Here is a 5,177-nt window from a genome sequence, read left to right on the forward strand (position 1 = left end):
TATATTTTGAAAATCATTACATAAGAGTACAAAAGGAGCTTTTTAGGACTATTTCATAGATCATAATATATCATTTTATACACAGGAATTTATTTAATCAGTGCCATAGTGGAGGACACTATGCTGCAAGGAATTACTTTGTGTATGTATATAATCTATTCCTAGAAGTCCTCAAAGGGTGTGGGCAAATGTAGTTTTGCCAGATATTGCTCAATTCTCCATCTCATTAAGTTATCAAACTTTATGATCTTTTGTCAATCTGATAGCTGAAAAGTGATATCTTGGGTAGTGTATAATACATTGAAATTACCTTATTTTGAGTGGAGTGAGCCTTATTTAATGTTTAAGAGACATATTTTACTTTCTGTGTCTATTTGTATCTTTTGACCATTTTTCTTAGTTTCTTTCCATAGGAGCTGACAGTATAATAGGGAAATCAACTCTTTGTCAAGTGAGTTGCAAATATTTTCCCCCAGTTTGTTGACTTTTGACTTTGCCTAGTGTTTTTTGCCATGCAAAAATATTAAATATTTATGGGATCAAATTTATCCATTCATTTTTTTATTATTATTATTATTCTGAATTTTGTGCTGTAGTTTGAAAGGCCTTCCTGACTCTGAGGTTAAAAAAAAACCCAACCTGCACATGGTTTACTCTGTTATTTCTAGGGCTTATTTTTTATTGCAATCTTTGACCCATTTGGAATTTAGTAAAGTGTGAGGATCATAACATTAAGAACGAGTACTAACCTTGGTTGTCAAATAATCTGCTCAGCCTGTTGCACAGATGGGAAAGAGCCCCACAGAGAGGAAATGTCTGTCTCCAAAACCTTTTCCTCCTCTGGAGTTCCTTAACTCAAGGAATGGCACCTCTAACTAGCAAAGTGCCAAAGTTCAACCTTCAACTACCACAGTCTATCCTTTTGATTTTTCCTTTTAAATATTCATGAATCTATTCACTTCTCTCCACCTCCACTTACTAAGCTAGTTAAAGACTCATCATACTGTTCACACATCAGGGTTTTTAAAAAGTTTTTTGGCTCTGACTGGTGTGGCTCAGTGGATTTAGTGCCAGCCTGCAGACCAAAGGGTCACGGTTTGAAACCAACTCAGGGCACAGGCCTGGGTTGCGGGCCAGGTCCCCAGTTGGGAGCACATGAGAGGCAACCACACATTGGTGTTTCTCTCCCTTTTTCTTCCTCCCTTCCCCTCCCTCTAAAAACAAATCTTAAAAAAATATTTATCAAAATTGGTGAATTTAAAAAAGTAAATAAAAACATTTTATTTATTGATTGATTTTAGAGAGAGAGAGGGAGAAGGTGGGGTGGGGGGAGAGAAATATCTATTTGATGTCCCATTTACTTATGCATTCATTGGTTGATTCTTGTATGTGCCCTGATCAGAGATTGAACCCTCAACCTTTGCATATCAAGATGATGCTCTAACCAACTGAGCTACCAGGCCAGAGTCTCATCAGGGCTGTTAAGTGTGCTGCTCCCTCTGTCTGGAATATGACTGGTTCCTTATTCAGGCCTCAGACACTCCTTGTCCACCTTGTCCTAAATACATGCCCCCCCATCCCCCCCGCCAATGATATCACTACTTTTTTCACAGCACTTATCACACACTAATTACCTTGTTTATTCACTTGCTGTTTTTTCTCTTCCACTAGAATATAAGTTCCCTAGTATCAAGGACCATGTTATTTTTATTTATTTATTTATTTGGCTCCTGCTTTATCCCTGGCACCTACAACAGGGATTTTCACATAATGGGTGTTCAGACTATTTACTGAACGAATAAATGGACTAGTTTAATGACCTCCTGATTCTCCCAGTTTTTTTTTCATGCCACCCCATGAGGCATAGACCCAGGGAAATTTGAACTCTTCTGATTGACATGTTCATTGTCATTGAACAAATTCAAGGAGTCTGGTGAAAAGAGAGAGCTTAAGGCCAACTGTGGGGCCAAAAGAATTGGGACTAACTGGTATGGTGACCAGACAGGGTCAAGGTACCCGGTGCCTGCTGTGACCTTGAGCAACTCACCTCACCTCTCTCAGCATCTGTAAAGTGGTGATATTAAAATTTCAATGATATAGGGAAGTTGTAAAAGCCAAATGGTGATGCATGGCAAAGTGCTTGTACACTGCAGAGGGGAAGGGACACAGGAAAACCTTTCTTCCCTTTCAGAGGGTGCCAGCATCTCTTTCCCAGGAGTTTCCTGCCCTCAGATGAAGGCAGATGCTGTACCAGGACCGGGTCTCCCTTTCCTACCCTCTCCAGGTGCTCTGGCTGGGCCCAGTGTCCCACCCAGGGCATGGCATCTGCCAAGAAGCATGTGGCTGGTGGGTACAACTGAATGTTTCTAGCACACATAGGTTGATGCAAGAACCTTCTTCTTCTGGGGCTCAGTATTTCCCTGAGGAAAGCAGGCTTAATTATCTCATATTCCAAGACGCAAGACAGTCATCAACATGATTGTAGTGGCTGTAGATTGTCACAAAGTAGATGCTCCCAGAAGACACCAGGGTGAGCCAGTCATGAAGCCTCGAGGCTTCAGGTGTGTCCAAGCTTTGGCTTAGGAGGTAATGCTGGTTTGTCTTCTTTTAGCCTCCTGGCGCCAAAGGTTCCTCCTTTAACCATTAAAAATGATACTGTTTACTTAGTGGGCCAGAAGAGCTGTCCCAACCCCACAGAGATTACTCAGCCAAAAATTGAAAGTAATCATACGTACTTGTAAAGTATGGGAGAAATTATCCATTTTCAGTCAGATTGTTTCTTTCATTGATTCCAGAGGGGGGAAGGGAGGAAGAGAAACTTCAATGTGAGAAACATCTATCAGTTGCTTCTTACACATGCTCCTAATAGGGACAGAACCCGCGGCCCGGGCATGTGCCCTGACAGGGAATTGAACCTGAGACCCTTCGGTTTGTGGGATGATGCCCAACCAGCTGAGCCACACTAGCCAGGAGTTAAGTCAGATTCTCTTCTGACATTGTTTTGACTGTCTCCTTTCCTCTGCTGGCCTCTTAAATGCTGGTAATCCCTATGTTGGTCTTCAAAATTGAGGGAGATTTTACTTAGCTAAAATTCAGAAACATGGGAATTTCTGATTTTACCTTTCTTTCGTGCCTCCCTTCTCAAAAAATTCCAACATGCTGGCAGAGGGCTTTTTTCAAAGCAATTTTTGATCTTCTGGCTCAGAAATCTTTTCTTACTGCCAATGGGATAAAGTCCATGTTCCTTAGCTGGGAATCACAAACTGCCACAATTCACTTTTTCAGCTTCACATTGATTGACTTGATTTCAAAATAAATTGAATCATAGGATACGTATCAGTTATGATTAGATTCAGAGAAAGCCCAAACATTGGGGGTTAAATAACATAGAAGCTTATTTCTTAAGTAAAACTTATTTCTCAAGTCCTGAGGTGGATAGTCAGGGATGCTGGGTGTCACCCAGGTTCCTGTGATCTCATTGCTGTCACGTTCTTTTTTGTTTTTAAAGCCCAGTTTTTATTTAATTAGTTTTAAAATACAAACCCTAGAAGCCTAAGTTTGCAAAAGGAAGGCTCTGAGATTTTTGTTTATCAGCAGTGGGGGCGAATACAAAATGGAGAAGCTTGTGCAGAGGACCTGGAGGCTGCAGACAGGGAGGAGGACACGGGCCTGGGAGTTGCAGCCATTCTCTTGACAAGTGCCTCTTAGGCAAGGGCTCCTCCCCTGGACTTACTATCACCAGAGTACACTTTTCATCTTCGGACTTTTCTCAGTTCCTTGCCAAGAATTTTCACCATGCAGATCAGTCATCAAGGACAAAGTCATTCTGTGGGGAAAATCTTAGTATCTTGTGGAGAAACGAACACTTAGGCATAATCATAATACACTGTCCTGGTTGTTATAATGATGGAAGGTATCCTTCAGGCCACGCAGGTGCGCAGGGGAGGGTTTCTGAGTGTCCTAAAAGGCCCTCTAGAGCAGTCCTGACTGGCTTCAGGCTCGTGGCCAGCACCCATACGGTAGGAGCTCTGAGAGCCGCGGACCTGCCTCAGGGTCGCACACCGCCCAGCGGATAACAGGGTGCCCCTACCTGCCAGGCTTGGAGAGCCCGTGCCTGCTGTCCGATTCTTAATGTGCTCAAAGATGGCTATGCAAACTCCGGGAATCATGTCTGTATCCCAGCCAGGAGGTAGGTGGAAGGGAAGAAAAAGGTCAGGATAGATGCCAGCTCCATTTTAAAGAGGTTCTTAAGAAACTGACACCTACCACCTCTGCTTACATCAATCCCAAGGGACAGACCTTGTCTGCTGCCAAGGAGGCAGGGAAGTTTCTTGTAGCCTACCATGGGCCCACCTAAAAGGCATCAGTTTTAATTCCTAGGAAGAGAGCAGCTATTTGGGGAAAATCAGAAGATTCAAACATAAATATCCTGCCTCTATAACTTTGCTGAATCTAGTCCCTTAATTTATAATGCTTGTCTCCCTTTCCTGAGAAAATAATCATCATCCATTTAAGCCCAACCTAAATGTCACCTCCAGACCCCTAGAGGTAGTTCTTGGGACATTTTGTACAGCCTTCCACAAGGTCTCTAACCATGGTGTTATGAACCTTACTCCTTCCTGTCTGCCTCCTGCGAGTCCACACCAGGGGCCTGTCCCTTCTTGGTGCAGGCTCATCACTCCCTCTAAGCCCAACAGTGTGGACTGCCCCCGAAGCATCCCAGCTTAACTTTCATTCCTAAAGCCTTTGGGCAGCCCCCATAGGCCATCTATACAAATCCGTTGTCCCCCAACCTTGGAGATAAAGGAAGTGGGATGGGAGGGACTTGGTGTGGATCCTGAACCCAGGTGTCTAAAGTGGCAAATCTTATCCAGACCTCCCCACACGGGTCTTCTTTAGCACGCTGATCACTGTGGTAACTACTGTGGGGTTACTGGTGTAACGAAGGGTTTCTCAACAGTGGCAGTATCACATATTGGGCTATATAATTCTTTGTTGAGCTGCACACCACCTGAGAATGAGTCAACCTGCCTTTTTAACTTTTATTTATTTATTTTTAAGAAATAGAGCATTATTTTTTAAGGATTTTATTTATTTAATTTTAGAGAGAGAGGAAGGGAGGGAGAAAGTTCAATGTGTGAGAGATACATCAAACGGTTGCCTCTCCCCTGACCCCA

Source organism: Furipterus horrens, unplaced genomic scaffold (assembly GCF_987537825.1).
Source record: "Furipterus horrens unplaced genomic scaffold, mFurHor1.1.pri manual_scaffold_3, whole genome shotgun sequence".
NCBI lineage: Eukaryota > Metazoa > Chordata > Mammalia > Chiroptera > Furipteridae > Furipterus > Furipterus horrens.